General features: G+C 48.2%; 28 non-coding genes across 28 annotated transcripts; all 28 read right to left on the bottom strand.

The window, feature by feature from the left end:
* Nucleotides 1-34: 34 nt before the first annotated feature.
* Nucleotides 35-107, bottom strand: Trnar-ccu. Its single transcript has one exon. It is a non-coding gene; the product is annotated as a tRNA-Arg (tRNA).
* A 502-nt stretch (nt 108-609) lies between these two features.
* Nucleotides 610-682, bottom strand: Trnar-ccu. The gene has a single exon. It is a non-coding gene; the product is annotated as a tRNA-Arg (tRNA).
* Nucleotides 683-1,184: 502 nt separating this feature from the next.
* Trnar-ccu lies at nt 1,185-1,257 on the bottom strand. Its single transcript has one exon. It is a non-coding gene; the product is annotated as a tRNA-Arg (tRNA).
* A 502-nt stretch (nt 1,258-1,759) lies between these two features.
* On the bottom strand, nt 1,760-1,832 carry Trnar-ccu. The gene has a single exon. It is a non-coding gene; the product is annotated as a tRNA-Arg (tRNA).
* Nucleotides 1,833-2,334: 502 nt separating this feature from the next.
* Trnar-ccu lies at nt 2,335-2,407 on the bottom strand. The gene has a single exon. It is a non-coding gene; the product is annotated as a tRNA-Arg (tRNA).
* A 502-nt stretch (nt 2,408-2,909) lies between these two features.
* Trnar-ccu lies at nt 2,910-2,982 on the bottom strand. The gene has a single exon. It is a non-coding gene; the product is annotated as a tRNA-Arg (tRNA).
* A 502-nt stretch (nt 2,983-3,484) lies between these two features.
* Trnar-ccu lies at nt 3,485-3,557 on the bottom strand. The gene has a single exon. It is a non-coding gene; the product is annotated as a tRNA-Arg (tRNA).
* A 502-nt stretch (nt 3,558-4,059) lies between these two features.
* On the bottom strand, nt 4,060-4,132 carry Trnar-ccu. Its single transcript has one exon. It is a non-coding gene; the product is annotated as a tRNA-Arg (tRNA).
* A 502-nt stretch (nt 4,133-4,634) lies between these two features.
* On the bottom strand, nt 4,635-4,707 carry Trnar-ccu. The gene has a single exon. It is a non-coding gene; the product is annotated as a tRNA-Arg (tRNA).
* A 502-nt stretch (nt 4,708-5,209) lies between these two features.
* On the bottom strand, nt 5,210-5,282 carry Trnar-ccu. The gene has a single exon. It is a non-coding gene; the product is annotated as a tRNA-Arg (tRNA).
* Nucleotides 5,283-5,784: 502 nt separating this feature from the next.
* Trnar-ccu lies at nt 5,785-5,857 on the bottom strand. The gene has a single exon. It is a non-coding gene; the product is annotated as a tRNA-Arg (tRNA).
* A 502-nt stretch (nt 5,858-6,359) lies between these two features.
* Trnar-ccu lies at nt 6,360-6,432 on the bottom strand. The gene has a single exon. It is a non-coding gene; the product is annotated as a tRNA-Arg (tRNA).
* A 502-nt stretch (nt 6,433-6,934) lies between these two features.
* Nucleotides 6,935-7,007, bottom strand: Trnar-ccu. Its single transcript has one exon. It is a non-coding gene; the product is annotated as a tRNA-Arg (tRNA).
* Nucleotides 7,008-7,509: 502 nt separating this feature from the next.
* Trnar-ccu lies at nt 7,510-7,582 on the bottom strand. Its single transcript has one exon. It is a non-coding gene; the product is annotated as a tRNA-Arg (tRNA).
* Nucleotides 7,583-8,084: 502 nt separating this feature from the next.
* Nucleotides 8,085-8,157, bottom strand: Trnar-ccu. The gene has a single exon. It is a non-coding gene; the product is annotated as a tRNA-Arg (tRNA).
* Nucleotides 8,158-8,659: 502 nt separating this feature from the next.
* On the bottom strand, nt 8,660-8,732 carry Trnar-ccu. Its single transcript has one exon. It is a non-coding gene; the product is annotated as a tRNA-Arg (tRNA).
* A 502-nt stretch (nt 8,733-9,234) lies between these two features.
* Trnar-ccu lies at nt 9,235-9,307 on the bottom strand. The gene has a single exon. It is a non-coding gene; the product is annotated as a tRNA-Arg (tRNA).
* A 502-nt stretch (nt 9,308-9,809) lies between these two features.
* Trnar-ccu lies at nt 9,810-9,882 on the bottom strand. Its single transcript has one exon. It is a non-coding gene; the product is annotated as a tRNA-Arg (tRNA).
* Nucleotides 9,883-10,384: 502 nt separating this feature from the next.
* On the bottom strand, nt 10,385-10,457 carry Trnar-ccu. Its single transcript has one exon. It is a non-coding gene; the product is annotated as a tRNA-Arg (tRNA).
* A 502-nt stretch (nt 10,458-10,959) lies between these two features.
* Nucleotides 10,960-11,032, bottom strand: Trnar-ccu. Its single transcript has one exon. It is a non-coding gene; the product is annotated as a tRNA-Arg (tRNA).
* Nucleotides 11,033-11,534: 502 nt separating this feature from the next.
* Nucleotides 11,535-11,607, bottom strand: Trnar-ccu. Its single transcript has one exon. It is a non-coding gene; the product is annotated as a tRNA-Arg (tRNA).
* A 502-nt stretch (nt 11,608-12,109) lies between these two features.
* On the bottom strand, nt 12,110-12,182 carry Trnar-ccu. The gene has a single exon. It is a non-coding gene; the product is annotated as a tRNA-Arg (tRNA).
* A 502-nt stretch (nt 12,183-12,684) lies between these two features.
* Trnar-ccu lies at nt 12,685-12,757 on the bottom strand. The gene has a single exon. It is a non-coding gene; the product is annotated as a tRNA-Arg (tRNA).
* Nucleotides 12,758-13,259: 502 nt separating this feature from the next.
* On the bottom strand, nt 13,260-13,332 carry Trnar-ccu. Its single transcript has one exon. It is a non-coding gene; the product is annotated as a tRNA-Arg (tRNA).
* Nucleotides 13,333-13,834: 502 nt separating this feature from the next.
* Trnar-ccu lies at nt 13,835-13,907 on the bottom strand. Its single transcript has one exon. It is a non-coding gene; the product is annotated as a tRNA-Arg (tRNA).
* Nucleotides 13,908-14,409: 502 nt separating this feature from the next.
* On the bottom strand, nt 14,410-14,482 carry Trnar-ccu. The gene has a single exon. It is a non-coding gene; the product is annotated as a tRNA-Arg (tRNA).
* A 502-nt stretch (nt 14,483-14,984) lies between these two features.
* Trnar-ccu lies at nt 14,985-15,057 on the bottom strand. Its single transcript has one exon. It is a non-coding gene; the product is annotated as a tRNA-Arg (tRNA).
* A 1,082-nt stretch (nt 15,058-16,139) lies between these two features.
* Nucleotides 16,140-16,213, bottom strand: Trnar-ccu. Its single transcript has one exon. It is a non-coding gene; the product is annotated as a tRNA-Arg (tRNA).
* Between the last annotated feature and the right edge of the window lie 419 nt (nt 16,214-16,632).

Here is a 16,632-nt window from a genome sequence, read left to right as displayed (position 1 = left end):
GTGAGAGTGATTTTGCCCCAGTGAGTAAAACGTGTACCTCTGGTGGGACTCGAACCCACAATCCCCGGTTTAGGAGACCGATGCCTTATCCATTAGGCCACAGAGGCTGACTGGCGCTAAGCTGGCGGTGTGCTCGCTCAAATCAACACTTGCCAAGTGTACCCTTCCTGATGCGCTACTCTACGTCTGCAGAGAGTCAGGACGTCGCATGAGCCTTTCCTGTGTGCCTGTACATACTCAGACGTATCCAAGTCCAGGCGCCTACTTTCTGCTGGCAATTCTTATACCTGCCGTCTTAGGCTATTCCCTTTCTGGACTGTAAGTCCTGCACACAAGACAGGTAAGTGACTATTCATATGGGTCATACTGTTTACCAACAAGCAATTTCAAAATAGCGTTTCCTTTCACAGCGCCATCACGCTTTGAAACACTTCCGCTGCTAATAGGTCGATTGATAATGGCCGTCGTTTCGTTTTTGGTTGTCAGTAAGTGCGTATTTTCATATCGTCGTCATACCTGTGATACCTGTAAGCACTCAGAAACGCCAGCTTTCTCAACTATTACAGCTGTATGTGGTGAGAGTGATTTTGCCCCAGTGAGTAAAACGTGTACCTCTGGTGGGACTCGAACCCACAATCCCCGGTTTAGGAGACCGATGCCTTATCCATTAGGCCACAGAGGCTGACTGGCGCTAAGCTGGCGGTGTGCTCGCTCAAATCAACACTTGCCAAGTGTACCCTTCCTGATGCGCTACTCTACGTCTGCAGAGAGTCAGGACGTCGCATGAGCCTTTCCTGTGTGCCTGTACATACTCAGACGTATCCAAGTCCAGGCGCCTACTTTCTGCTGGCAATTCTTATACCTGCCGTCTTAGGCTATTCCCTTTCTGGACTGTAAGTCCTGCACACAAGACAGGTAAGTGACTATTCATATGGGTCATACTGTTTACCAACAAGCAATTTCAAAATAGCGTTTCCTTTCACAGCGCCATCACGCTTTGAAACACTTCCGCTGCTAATAGGTCGATTGATAATGGCCGTCGTTTCGTTTTTGGTTGTCAGTAAGTGCGTATTTTCATATCGTCGTCATACCTGTGATACCTGTAAGCACTCAGAAACGCCAGCTTTCTCAACTATTACAGCTGTATGTGGTGAGAGTGATTTTGCCCCAGTGAGTAAAACGTGTACCTCTGGTGGGACTCGAACCCACAATCCCCGGTTTAGGAGACCGATGCCTTATCCATTAGGCCACAGAGGCTGACTGGCGCTAAGCTGGCGGTGTGCTCGCTCAAATCAACACTTGCCAAGTGTACCCTTCCTGATGCGCTACTCTACGTCTGCAGAGAGTCAGGACGTCGCATGAGCCTTTCCTGTGTGCCTGTACATACTCAGACGTATCCAAGTCCAGGCGCCTACTTTCTGCTGGCAATTCTTATACCTGCCGTCTTAGGCTATTCCCTTTCTGGACTGTAAGTCCTGCACACAAGACAGGTAAGTGACTATTCATATGGGTCATACTGTTTACCAACAAGCAATTTCAAAATAGCGTTTCCTTTCACAGCGCCATCACGCTTTGAAACACTTCCGCTGCTAATAGGTCGATTGATAATGGCCGTCGTTTCGTTTTTGGTTGTCAGTAAGTGCGTATTTTCATATCGTCGTCATACCTGTGATACCTGTAAGCACTCAGAAACGCCAGCTTTCTCAACTATTACAGCTGTATGTGGTGAGAGTGATTTTGCCCCAGTGAGTAAAACGTGTACCTCTGGTGGGACTCGAACCCACAATCCCCGGTTTAGGAGACCGATGCCTTATCCATTAGGCCACAGAGGCTGACTGGCGCTAAGCTGGCGGTGTGCTCGCTCAAATCAACACTTGCCAAGTGTACCCTTCCTGATGCGCTACTCTACGTCTGCAGAGAGTCAGGACGTCGCATGAGCCTTTCCTGTGTGCCTGTACATACTCAGACGTATCCAAGTCCAGGCGCCTACTTTCTGCTGGCAATTCTTATACCTGCCGTCTTAGGCTATTCCCTTTCTGGACTGTAAGTCCTGCACACAAGACAGGTAAGTGACTATTCATATGGGTCATACTGTTTACCAACAAGCAATTTCAAAATAGCGTTTCCTTTCACAGCGCCATCACGCTTTGAAACACTTCCGCTGCTAATAGGTCGATTGATAATGGCCGTCGTTTCGTTTTTGGTTGTCAGTAAGTGCGTATTTTCATATCGTCGTCATACCTGTGATACCTGTAAGCACTCAGAAACGCCAGCTTTCTCAACTATTACAGCTGTATGTGGTGAGAGTGATTTTGCCCCAGTGAGTAAAACGTGTACCTCTGGTGGGACTCGAACCCACAATCCCCGGTTTAGGAGACCGATGCCTTATCCATTAGGCCACAGAGGCTGACTGGCGCTAAGCTGGCGGTGTGCTCGCTCAAATCAACACTTGCCAAGTGTACCCTTCCTGATGCGCTACTCTACGTCTGCAGAGAGTCAGGACGTCGCATGAGCCTTTCCTGTGTGCCTGTACATACTCAGACGTATCCAAGTCCAGGCGCCTACTTTCTGCTGGCAATTCTTATACCTGCCGTCTTAGGCTATTCCCTTTCTGGACTGTAAGTCCTGCACACAAGACAGGTAAGTGACTATTCATATGGGTCATACTGTTTACCAACAAGCAATTTCAAAATAGCGTTTCCTTTCACAGCGCCATCACGCTTTGAAACACTTCCGCTGCTAATAGGTCGATTGATAATGGCCGTCGTTTCGTTTTTGGTTGTCAGTAAGTGCGTATTTTCATATCGTCGTCATACCTGTGATACCTGTAAGCACTCAGAAACGCCAGCTTTCTCAACTATTACAGCTGTATGTGGTGAGAGTGATTTTGCCCCAGTGAGTAAAACGTGTACCTCTGGTGGGACTCGAACCCACAATCCCCGGTTTAGGAGACCGATGCCTTATCCATTAGGCCACAGAGGCTGACTGGCGCTAAGCTGGCGGTGTGCTCGCTCAAATCAACACTTGCCAAGTGTACCCTTCCTGATGCGCTACTCTACGTCTGCAGAGAGTCAGGACGTCGCATGAGCCTTTCCTGTGTGCCTGTACATACTCAGACGTATCCAAGTCCAGGCGCCTACTTTCTGCTGGCAATTCTTATACCTGCCGTCTTAGGCTATTCCCTTTCTGGACTGTAAGTCCTGCACACAAGACAGGTAAGTGACTATTCATATGGGTCATACTGTTTACCAACAAGCAATTTCAAAATAGCGTTTCCTTTCACAGCGCCATCACGCTTTGAAACACTTCCGCTGCTAATAGGTCGATTGATAATGGCCGTCGTTTCGTTTTTGGTTGTCAGTAAGTGCGTATTTTCATATCGTCGTCATACCTGTGATACCTGTAAGCACTCAGAAACGCCAGCTTTCTCAACTATTACAGCTGTATGTGGTGAGAGTGATTTTGCCCCAGTGAGTAAAACGTGTACCTCTGGTGGGACTCGAACCCACAATCCCCGGTTTAGGAGACCGATGCCTTATCCATTAGGCCACAGAGGCTGACTGGCGCTAAGCTGGCGGTGTGCTCGCTCAAATCAACACTTGCCAAGTGTACCCTTCCTGATGCGCTACTCTACGTCTGCAGAGAGTCAGGACGTCGCATGAGCCTTTCCTGTGTGCCTGTACATACTCAGACGTATCCAAGTCCAGGCGCCTACTTTCTGCTGGCAATTCTTATACCTGCCGTCTTAGGCTATTCCCTTTCTGGACTGTAAGTCCTGCACACAAGACAGGTAAGTGACTATTCATATGGGTCATACTGTTTACCAACAAGCAATTTCAAAATAGCGTTTCCTTTCACAGCGCCATCACGCTTTGAAACACTTCCGCTGCTAATAGGTCGATTGATAATGGCCGTCGTTTCGTTTTTGGTTGTCAGTAAGTGCGTATTTTCATATCGTCGTCATACCTGTGATACCTGTAAGCACTCAGAAACGCCAGCTTTCTCAACTATTACAGCTGTATGTGGTGAGAGTGATTTTGCCCCAGTGAGTAAAACGTGTACCTCTGGTGGGACTCGAACCCACAATCCCCGGTTTAGGAGACCGATGCCTTATCCATTAGGCCACAGAGGCTGACTGGCGCTAAGCTGGCGGTGTGCTCGCTCAAATCAACACTTGCCAAGTGTACCCTTCCTGATGCGCTACTCTACGTCTGCAGAGAGTCAGGACGTCGCATGAGCCTTTCCTGTGTGCCTGTACATACTCAGACGTATCCAAGTCCAGGCGCCTACTTTCTGCTGGCAATTCTTATACCTGCCGTCTTAGGCTATTCCCTTTCTGGACTGTAAGTCCTGCACACAAGACAGGTAAGTGACTATTCATATGGGTCATACTGTTTACCAACAAGCAATTTCAAAATAGCGTTTCCTTTCACAGCGCCATCACGCTTTGAAACACTTCCGCTGCTAATAGGTCGATTGATAATGGCCGTCGTTTCGTTTTTGGTTGTCAGTAAGTGCGTATTTTCATATCGTCGTCATACCTGTGATACCTGTAAGCACTCAGAAACGCCAGCTTTCTCAACTATTACAGCTGTATGTGGTGAGAGTGATTTTGCCCCAGTGAGTAAAACGTGTACCTCTGGTGGGACTCGAACCCACAATCCCCGGTTTAGGAGACCGATGCCTTATCCATTAGGCCACAGAGGCTGACTGGCGCTAAGCTGGCGGTGTGCTCGCTCAAATCAACACTTGCCAAGTGTACCCTTCCTGATGCGCTACTCTACGTCTGCAGAGAGTCAGGACGTCGCATGAGCCTTTCCTGTGTGCCTGTACATACTCAGACGTATCCAAGTCCAGGCGCCTACTTTCTGCTGGCAATTCTTATACCTGCCGTCTTAGGCTATTCCCTTTCTGGACTGTAAGTCCTGCACACAAGACAGGTAAGTGACTATTCATATGGGTCATACTGTTTACCAACAAGCAATTTCAAAATAGCGTTTCCTTTCACAGCGCCATCACGCTTTGAAACACTTCCGCTGCTAATAGGTCGATTGATAATGGCCGTCGTTTCGTTTTTGGTTGTCAGTAAGTGCGTATTTTCATATCGTCGTCATACCTGTGATACCTGTAAGCACTCAGAAACGCCAGCTTTCTCAACTATTACAGCTGTATGTGGTGAGAGTGATTTTGCCCCAGTGAGTAAAACGTGTACCTCTGGTGGGACTCGAACCCACAATCCCCGGTTTAGGAGACCGATGCCTTATCCATTAGGCCACAGAGGCTGACTGGCGCTAAGCTGGCGGTGTGCTCGCTCAAATCAACACTTGCCAAGTGTACCCTTCCTGATGCGCTACTCTACGTCTGCAGAGAGTCAGGACGTCGCATGAGCCTTTCCTGTGTGCCTGTACATACTCAGACGTATCCAAGTCCAGGCGCCTACTTTCTGCTGGCAATTCTTATACCTGCCGTCTTAGGCTATTCCCTTTCTGGACTGTAAGTCCTGCACACAAGACAGGTAAGTGACTATTCATATGGGTCATACTGTTTACCAACAAGCAATTTCAAAATAGCGTTTCCTTTCACAGCGCCATCACGCTTTGAAACACTTCCGCTGCTAATAGGTCGATTGATAATGGCCGTCGTTTCGTTTTTGGTTGTCAGTAAGTGCGTATTTTCATATCGTCGTCATACCTGTGATACCTGTAAGCACTCAGAAACGCCAGCTTTCTCAACTATTACAGCTGTATGTGGTGAGAGTGATTTTGCCCCAGTGAGTAAAACGTGTACCTCTGGTGGGACTCGAACCCACAATCCCCGGTTTAGGAGACCGATGCCTTATCCATTAGGCCACAGAGGCTGACTGGCGCTAAGCTGGCGGTGTGCTCGCTCAAATCAACACTTGCCAAGTGTACCCTTCCTGATGCGCTACTCTACGTCTGCAGAGAGTCAGGACGTCGCATGAGCCTTTCCTGTGTGCCTGTACATACTCAGACGTATCCAAGTCCAGGCGCCTACTTTCTGCTGGCAATTCTTATACCTGCCGTCTTAGGCTATTCCCTTTCTGGACTGTAAGTCCTGCACACAAGACAGGTAAGTGACTATTCATATGGGTCATACTGTTTACCAACAAGCAATTTCAAAATAGCGTTTCCTTTCACAGCGCCATCACGCTTTGAAACACTTCCGCTGCTAATAGGTCGATTGATAATGGCCGTCGTTTCGTTTTTGGTTGTCAGTAAGTGCGTATTTTCATATCGTCGTCATACCTGTGATACCTGTAAGCACTCAGAAACGCCAGCTTTCTCAACTATTACAGCTGTATGTGGTGAGAGTGATTTTGCCCCAGTGAGTAAAACGTGTACCTCTGGTGGGACTCGAACCCACAATCCCCGGTTTAGGAGACCGATGCCTTATCCATTAGGCCACAGAGGCTGACTGGCGCTAAGCTGGCGGTGTGCTCGCTCAAATCAACACTTGCCAAGTGTACCCTTCCTGATGCGCTACTCTACGTCTGCAGAGAGTCAGGACGTCGCATGAGCCTTTCCTGTGTGCCTGTACATACTCAGACGTATCCAAGTCCAGGCGCCTACTTTCTGCTGGCAATTCTTATACCTGCCGTCTTAGGCTATTCCCTTTCTGGACTGTAAGTCCTGCACACAAGACAGGTAAGTGACTATTCATATGGGTCATACTGTTTACCAACAAGCAATTTCAAAATAGCGTTTCCTTTCACAGCGCCATCACGCTTTGAAACACTTCCGCTGCTAATAGGTCGATTGATAATGGCCGTCGTTTCGTTTTTGGTTGTCAGTAAGTGCGTATTTTCATATCGTCGTCATACCTGTGATACCTGTAAGCACTCAGAAACGCCAGCTTTCTCAACTATTACAGCTGTATGTGGTGAGAGTGATTTTGCCCCAGTGAGTAAAACGTGTACCTCTGGTGGGACTCGAACCCACAATCCCCGGTTTAGGAGACCGATGCCTTATCCATTAGGCCACAGAGGCTGACTGGCGCTAAGCTGGCGGTGTGCTCGCTCAAATCAACACTTGCCAAGTGTACCCTTCCTGATGCGCTACTCTACGTCTGCAGAGAGTCAGGACGTCGCATGAGCCTTTCCTGTGTGCCTGTACATACTCAGACGTATCCAAGTCCAGGCGCCTACTTTCTGCTGGCAATTCTTATACCTGCCGTCTTAGGCTATTCCCTTTCTGGACTGTAAGTCCTGCACACAAGACAGGTAAGTGACTATTCATATGGGTCATACTGTTTACCAACAAGCAATTTCAAAATAGCGTTTCCTTTCACAGCGCCATCACGCTTTGAAACACTTCCGCTGCTAATAGGTCGATTGATAATGGCCGTCGTTTCGTTTTTGGTTGTCAGTAAGTGCGTATTTTCATATCGTCGTCATACCTGTGATACCTGTAAGCACTCAGAAACGCCAGCTTTCTCAACTATTACAGCTGTATGTGGTGAGAGTGATTTTGCCCCAGTGAGTAAAACGTGTACCTCTGGTGGGACTCGAACCCACAATCCCCGGTTTAGGAGACCGATGCCTTATCCATTAGGCCACAGAGGCTGACTGGCGCTAAGCTGGCGGTGTGCTCGCTCAAATCAACACTTGCCAAGTGTACCCTTCCTGATGCGCTACTCTACGTCTGCAGAGAGTCAGGACGTCGCATGAGCCTTTCCTGTGTGCCTGTACATACTCAGACGTATCCAAGTCCAGGCGCCTACTTTCTGCTGGCAATTCTTATACCTGCCGTCTTAGGCTATTCCCTTTCTGGACTGTAAGTCCTGCACACAAGACAGGTAAGTGACTATTCATATGGGTCATACTGTTTACCAACAAGCAATTTCAAAATAGCGTTTCCTTTCACAGCGCCATCACGCTTTGAAACACTTCCGCTGCTAATAGGTCGATTGATAATGGCCGTCGTTTCGTTTTTGGTTGTCAGTAAGTGCGTATTTTCATATCGTCGTCATACCTGTGATACCTGTAAGCACTCAGAAACGCCAGCTTTCTCAACTATTACAGCTGTATGTGGTGAGAGTGATTTTGCCCCAGTGAGTAAAACGTGTACCTCTGGTGGGACTCGAACCCACAATCCCCGGTTTAGGAGACCGATGCCTTATCCATTAGGCCACAGAGGCTGACTGGCGCTAAGCTGGCGGTGTGCTCGCTCAAATCAACACTTGCCAAGTGTACCCTTCCTGATGCGCTACTCTACGTCTGCAGAGAGTCAGGACGTCGCATGAGCCTTTCCTGTGTGCCTGTACATACTCAGACGTATCCAAGTCCAGGCGCCTACTTTCTGCTGGCAATTCTTATACCTGCCGTCTTAGGCTATTCCCTTTCTGGACTGTAAGTCCTGCACACAAGACAGGTAAGTGACTATTCATATGGGTCATACTGTTTACCAACAAGCAATTTCAAAATAGCGTTTCCTTTCACAGCGCCATCACGCTTTGAAACACTTCCGCTGCTAATAGGTCGATTGATAATGGCCGTCGTTTCGTTTTTGGTTGTCAGTAAGTGCGTATTTTCATATCGTCGTCATACCTGTGATACCTGTAAGCACTCAGAAACGCCAGCTTTCTCAACTATTACAGCTGTATGTGGTGAGAGTGATTTTGCCCCAGTGAGTAAAACGTGTACCTCTGGTGGGACTCGAACCCACAATCCCCGGTTTAGGAGACCGATGCCTTATCCATTAGGCCACAGAGGCTGACTGGCGCTAAGCTGGCGGTGTGCTCGCTCAAATCAACACTTGCCAAGTGTACCCTTCCTGATGCGCTACTCTACGTCTGCAGAGAGTCAGGACGTCGCATGAGCCTTTCCTGTGTGCCTGTACATACTCAGACGTATCCAAGTCCAGGCGCCTACTTTCTGCTGGCAATTCTTATACCTGCCGTCTTAGGCTATTCCCTTTCTGGACTGTAAGTCCTGCACACAAGACAGGTAAGTGACTATTCATATGGGTCATACTGTTTACCAACAAGCAATTTCAAAATAGCGTTTCCTTTCACAGCGCCATCACGCTTTGAAACACTTCCGCTGCTAATAGGTCGATTGATAATGGCCGTCGTTTCGTTTTTGGTTGTCAGTAAGTGCGTATTTTCATATCGTCGTCATACCTGTGATACCTGTAAGCACTCAGAAACGCCAGCTTTCTCAACTATTACAGCTGTATGTGGTGAGAGTGATTTTGCCCCAGTGAGTAAAACGTGTACCTCTGGTGGGACTCGAACCCACAATCCCCGGTTTAGGAGACCGATGCCTTATCCATTAGGCCACAGAGGCTGACTGGCGCTAAGCTGGCGGTGTGCTCGCTCAAATCAACACTTGCCAAGTGTACCCTTCCTGATGCGCTACTCTACGTCTGCAGAGAGTCAGGACGTCGCATGAGCCTTTCCTGTGTGCCTGTACATACTCAGACGTATCCAAGTCCAGGCGCCTACTTTCTGCTGGCAATTCTTATACCTGCCGTCTTAGGCTATTCCCTTTCTGGACTGTAAGTCCTGCACACAAGACAGGTAAGTGACTATTCATATGGGTCATACTGTTTACCAACAAGCAATTTCAAAATAGCGTTTCCTTTCACAGCGCCATCACGCTTTGAAACACTTCCGCTGCTAATAGGTCGATTGATAATGGCCGTCGTTTCGTTTTTGGTTGTCAGTAAGTGCGTATTTTCATATCGTCGTCATACCTGTGATACCTGTAAGCACTCAGAAACGCCAGCTTTCTCAACTATTACAGCTGTATGTGGTGAGAGTGATTTTGCCCCAGTGAGTAAAACGTGTACCTCTGGTGGGACTCGAACCCACAATCCCCGGTTTAGGAGACCGATGCCTTATCCATTAGGCCACAGAGGCTGACTGGCGCTAAGCTGGCGGTGTGCTCGCTCAAATCAACACTTGCCAAGTGTACCCTTCCTGATGCGCTACTCTACGTCTGCAGAGAGTCAGGACGTCGCATGAGCCTTTCCTGTGTGCCTGTACATACTCAGACGTATCCAAGTCCAGGCGCCTACTTTCTGCTGGCAATTCTTATACCTGCCGTCTTAGGCTATTCCCTTTCTGGACTGTAAGTCCTGCACACAAGACAGGTAAGTGACTATTCATATGGGTCATACTGTTTACCAACAAGCAATTTCAAAATAGCGTTTCCTTTCACAGCGCCATCACGCTTTGAAACACTTCCGCTGCTAATAGGTCGATTGATAATGGCCGTCGTTTCGTTTTTGGTTGTCAGTAAGTGCGTATTTTCATATCGTCGTCATACCTGTGATACCTGTAAGCACTCAGAAACGCCAGCTTTCTCAACTATTACAGCTGTATGTGGTGAGAGTGATTTTGCCCCAGTGAGTAAAACGTGTACCTCTGGTGGGACTCGAACCCACAATCCCCGGTTTAGGAGACCGATGCCTTATCCATTAGGCCACAGAGGCTGACTGGCGCTAAGCTGGCGGTGTGCTCGCTCAAATCAACACTTGCCAAGTGTACCCTTCCTGATGCGCTACTCTACGTCTGCAGAGAGTCAGGACGTCGCATGAGCCTTTCCTGTGTGCCTGTACATACTCAGACGTATCCAAGTCCAGGCGCCTACTTTCTGCTGGCAATTCTTATACCTGCCGTCTTAGGCTATTCCCTTTCTGGACTGTAAGTCCTGCACACAAGACAGGTAAGTGACTATTCATATGGGTCATACTGTTTACCAACAAGCAATTTCAAAATAGCGTTTCCTTTCACAGCGCCATCACGCTTTGAAACACTTCCGCTGCTAATAGGTCGATTGATAATGGCCGTCGTTTCGTTTTTGGTTGTCAGTAAGTGCGTATTTTCATATCGTCGTCATACCTGTGATACCTGTAAGCACTCAGAAACGCCAGCTTTCTCAACTATTACAGCTGTATGTGGTGAGAGTGATTTTGCCCCAGTGAGTAAAACGTGTACCTCTGGTGGGACTCGAACCCACAATCCCCGGTTTAGGAGACCGATGCCTTATCCATTAGGCCACAGAGGCTGACTGGCGCTAAGCTGGCGGTGTGCTCGCTCAAATCAACACTTGCCAAGTGTACCCTTCCTGATGCGCTACTCTACGTCTGCAGAGAGTCAGGACGTCGCATGAGCCTTTCCTGTGTGCCTGTACATACTCAGACGTATCCAAGTCCAGGCGCCTACTTTCTGCTGGCAATTCTTATACCTGCCGTCTTAGGCTATTCCCTTTCTGGACTGTAAGTCCTGCACACAAGACAGGTAAGTGACTATTCATATGGGTCATACTGTTTACCAACAAGCAATTTCAAAATAGCGTTTCCTTTCACAGCGCCATCACGCTTTGAAACACTTCCGCTGCTAATAGGTCGATTGATAATGGCCGTCGTTTCGTTTTTGGTTGTCAGTAAGTGCGTATTTTCATATCGTCGTCATACCTGTGATACCTGTAAGCACTCAGAAACGCCAGCTTTCTCAACTATTACAGCTGTATGTGGTGAGAGTGATTTTGCCCCAGTGAGTAAAACGTGTACCTCTGGTGGGACTCGAACCCACAATCCCCGGTTTAGGAGACCGATGCCTTATCCATTAGGCCACAGAGGCTGACTGGCGCTAAGCTGGCGGTGTGCTCGCTCAAATCAACACTTGCCAAGTGTACCCTTCCTGATGCGCTACTCTACGTCTGCAGAGAGTCAGGACGTCGCATGAGCCTTTCCTGTGTGCCTGTACATACTCAGACGTATCCAAGTCCAGGCGCCTACTTTCTGCTGGCAATTCTTATACCTGCCGTCTTAGGCTATTCCCTTTCTGGACTGTAAGTCCTGCACACAAGACAGGTAAGTGACTATTCATATGGGTCATACTGTTTACCAACAAGCAATTTCAAAATAGCGTTTCCTTTCACAGCGCCATCACGCTTTGAAACACTTCCGCTGCTAATAGGTCGATTGATAATGGCCGTCGTTTCGTTTTTGGTTGTCAGTAAGTGCGTATTTTCATATCGTCGTCATACCTGTGATACCTGTAAGCACTCAGAAACGCCAGCTTTCTCAACTATTACAGCTGTATGTGGTGAGAGTGATTTTGCCCCAGTGAGTAAAACGTGTACCTCTGGTGGGACTCGAACCCACAATCCCCGGTTTAGGAGACCGATGCCTTATCCATTAGGCCACAGAGGCTGACTGGCGCTAAGCTGGCGGTGTGCTCGCTCAAATCAACACTTGCCAAGTGTACCCTTCCTGATGCGCTACTCTACGTCTGCAGAGAGTCAGGACGTCGCATGAGCCTTTCCTGTGTGCCTGTACATACTCAGACGTATCCAAGTCCAGGCGCCTACTTTCTGCTGGCAATTCTTATACCTGCCGTCTTAGGCTATTCCCTTTCTGGACTGTAAGTCCTGCACACAAGACAGGTAAGTGACTATTCATATGGGTCATACTGTTTACCAACAAGCAATTTCAAAATAGCGTTTCCTTTCACAGCGCCATCACGCTTTGAAACACTTCCGCTGCTAATAGGTCGATTGATAATGGCCGTCGTTTCGTTTTTGGTTGTCAGTAAGTGCGTATTTTCATATCGTCGTCATACCTGTGATACCTGTAAGCACTCAGAAACGCCAGCTTTCTCAACTATTACAGCTGTATGTGGTGAGAGTGATTTTGCCCCAGTGAGTAAAACGTGTACCTCTGGTGGGACTCGAACCCACAATCCCCGGTTTAGGAGACCGATGCCTTATCCATTAGGCCACAGAGGCTGACTGGCGCTAAGCTGGCGGTGTGCTCGCTCAAATCAACACTTGCCAAGTGTACCCTTCCTGATGCGCTACTCTACGTCTGCAGAGAGTCAGGACGTCGCATGAGCCTTTCCTGTGTGCCTGTACATACTCAGACGTATCCAAGTCCAGGCGCCTACTTTCTGCTGGCAATTCTTATACCTGCCGTCTTAGGCTATTCCCTTTCTGGACTGTAAGTCCTGCACACAAGACAGGTAAGTGACTATTCATATGGGTCATACTGTTTACCAACAAGCAATTTCAAAATAGCGTTTCCTTTCACAGCGCCATCACGCTTTGAAACACTTCCGCTGCTAATAGGTCGATTGATAATGGCCGTCGTTTCGTTTTTGGTTGTCAGTAAGTGCGTATTTTCATATCGTCGTCATACCTGTGATACCTGTAAGCACTCAGAAACGCCAGCTTTCTCAACTATTACAGCTGTATGTGGTGAGAGTGATTTTGCCCCAGTGAGTAAAACGTGTACCTCTGGTGGGACTCGAACCCACAATCCCCGGTTTAGGAGACCGATGCCTTATCCATTAGGCCACAGAGGCTGACTGGCGCTAAGCTGGCGGTGTGCTCGCTCAAATCAACACTTGCCAAGTGTACCCTTCCTGATGCGCTACTCTACGTCTGCAGAGAGTCAGGACGTCGCATGAGCCTTTCCTGTGTGCCTGTACATACTCAGACGTATCCAAGTCCAGGCGCCTACTTTCTGCTGGCAATTCTTATACCTGCCGTCTTAGGCTATTCCCTTTCTGGACTGTAAGTCCTGCACACAAGACAGGTAAGTGACTATTCATATGGGTCATACTGTTTACCAACAAGCAATTTCAAAATAGCGTTTCCTTTCACAGCGCCATCACGCTTTGAAACACTTCCGCTGCTAATAGGTCGATTGATAATGGCCGTCGTTTCGTTTTTGGTTGTCAGTAAGTGCGTATTTTCATATCGTCGTCATACCTGTGATACCTGTAAGCACTCAGAAACGCCAGCTTTCTCAACTATTACAGCTGTATGTGGTGAGAGTGATTTTGCCCCAGTGAGTAAAACGTGTACCTCTGGTGGGACTCGAACCCACAATCCCCGGTTTAGGAGACCGATGCCTTATCCATTAGGCCACAGAGGCTGACTGGCGCTAAGCTGGCGGTGTGCTCGCTCAAATCAACACTTGCCAAGTGTACCCTTCCTGATGCGCTACTCTACGTCTGCAGAGAGTCAGGACGTCGCATGAGCCTTTCCTGTGTGCCTGTACATACTCAGACGTATCCAAGTCCAGGCGCCTACTTTCTGCTGGCAATTCTTATACCTGCCGTCTTAGGCTATTCCCTTTCTGGACTGTAAGTCCTGCACACAAGACAGGTAAGTGACTATTCATATGGGTCATACTGTTTACCAACAAGCAATTTCAAAATAGCGTTTCCTTTCACAGCGCCATCACGCTTTGAAACACTTCCGCTGCTAATAGGTCGATTGATAATGGCCGTCGTTTCGTTTTTGGTTGTCAGTAAGTGCGTATTTTCATATCGTCGTCATACCTGTGATACCTGTAAGCACTCAGAAACGCCAGCTTTCTCAACTATTACAGCTGTATGTGGTGAGAGTGATTTTGCCCCAGTGAGTAAAACGTGTACCTCTGGTGGGACTCGAACCCACAATCCCCGGTTTAGGAGACCGATGCCTTATCCATTAGGCCACAGAGGCTGACTGGCGCTAAGCTGGCGGTGTGCTCGCTCAAATCAACACTTGCCAAGTGTACCCTTCCTGATGCGCTACTCTACGTCTGCAGAGAGTCAGGACGTCGCATGAGCCTTTCCTGTGTGCCTGTACATACTCAGACGTATCCAAGTCCAGGCGCCTACTTTCTGCTGGCAATTCTTATACCTGCCGTCTTAGGCTATTCCCTTTCTGGACTGTAAGTCCTGCACACAAGACAGGTAAGTGACTATTCATATGGGTCATACTGTTTACCAACAAGCAATTTCAAAATAGCGTTTCCTTTCACAGCGCCATCACGCTTTGAAACACTTCCGCTGCTAATAGGTCGATTGATAATGGCCGTCGTTTCGTTTTTGGTTGTCAGTAAGTGCGTATTTTCATATCGTCGTCATACCTGTGATACCTGTAAGCACTCAGAAACGCCAGCTTTCTCAACTATTACAGCTGTATGTGGTGAGAGTGATTTTGCCCCAGTGAGTAAAACGTGTACCTCTGGTGGGACTCGAACCCACAATCCCCGGTTTAGGAGACCGATGCCTTATCCATTAGGCCACAGAGGCTGACTGGCGCTAAGCTGGCGGTGTGCTCGCTCAAATCAACACTTGCCAAGTGTACCCTTCCTGATGCGCTACTCTACGTCTGCAGAGAGTCAGGACGTCGCATGAGCCTTTCCTGTGTGCCTGTACATACTCAGACGTATCCAAGTCCAGGCGCCTACTTTCTGCTGGCAATTTCTTATACCTGCCGTCTTAGGCTATTCCCTTTCTGGACTGTAAGTCCTGCACACAAGACAGGTAAGTGACTATTCATATGGGTCATACTGTTTACCAACAAGCAATTTCAAAATAGCGTTTCCCTTTCACAGCGCCATCACGCTTTGAAACACTTCCGCTGCTAATAGGTCGATTGATAATGGCCGTCGTTTCGTTTTTGGTTGTCAGTAAGTGCGTATTTTCATATCGTCGTCATACCTGTGATACCTGTAAGCACTCAGAAACGCCAGCTTTCTCAACTATTACAGCTGTATGTGGTGAGAGTGATTTTGCCCCAGTGAGTAAAACGTGTACCTCTGGTGGGACTCGAACCCACAATCCCCGGTTTAGGGAGACCGATGCCTTATCCATTAGGGCCACAGAGGCTGACTGGCGCTAAGCTGGCGGTGTGCTCGCTCAAATCAACACTTGCCAAGTGTACCCTTCCTGATGCGCTACTCTACGTCTGCAGAGAGTCAGGACGTCGCATGAGCCTTTCCTGTGTGCCTGTACATACTCAGACGTATCCAAGTCCAGGCGCCTACTTTCTGCTGGCAATTCTTATACCTGCCGTCTTAGGCTATTCCCTTTCTGGACTGTAAGTCCTGCACACAAGACAGGTAAGTGACTATTCATATGGGTCATACTGTTTACCAACAAGCAATTTCAAAATAGCGTTTCCTTTCACAGCGCCATCACGCTTTGAAACACTTCCGCTGCTAATAGGTCGATTGATAATGGCCGTCGTTTCGTTTTTGGTTGTCAGTAAGTGCGTATTTTCATATCGTCGTCATACCTGTGATACCTGGTAAGCACTCAGAAACGCCAGCTTTCTCAACTATTACAGCTGTATGTGGTGAGAGTGATTTTGCCCCAGTGAGTAAAACGTGTACCTCTGGTGGGGACTCGAACCCACAATCCCCGGTTTAGGAGACCGATGCCTTATCCATTAGGCCACAGAGGCTGACTGGCGCTAAGCTGGCGGTGTGCTCGCTCAAATCAACACTTGCCAAGTGTACCCTTCCTGATGCGCTACTCTACGTCTGCAGAGAGTCAGGACGTCGCATGAGCCTTTCCTGTGTGCCTGTACATACTCAGACGTATCCAAGTCCAGGCGCCTACTTTCTGCTGGCCAATTCTTATACCTGCCGTCTTAGGCTATTCCTTTCTGGACTGTAAGTCCTGCACACAAGACAGGTAAGTGACTATTCATATGGGTCATACTGTTTACCAACAAGCAATTTCAAATAGCGTTTCCTTTCACAGCGCCATCACGCTTTGAAACACTTCCGCTGCTAATAGGTCGATTGATAATGGCCGTCGTTTCGTTTTTGGTTGTCAGTAAGTGCGTATTTTCATATCGTCGTCATACCTGTTGATACC

The sequence above is a fragment of the Schistocerca americana genome, chromosome 1, assembly GCF_021461395.2.
Source record: "Schistocerca americana isolate TAMUIC-IGC-003095 chromosome 1, iqSchAmer2.1, whole genome shotgun sequence".
NCBI classification, from domain to species: Eukaryota; Metazoa; Arthropoda; class Insecta; order Orthoptera; family Acrididae; genus Schistocerca; species Schistocerca americana.
Note: the sequence above shows the minus strand (reverse complement) of the source record. Positions and strands in the feature narration are given on the sequence as shown.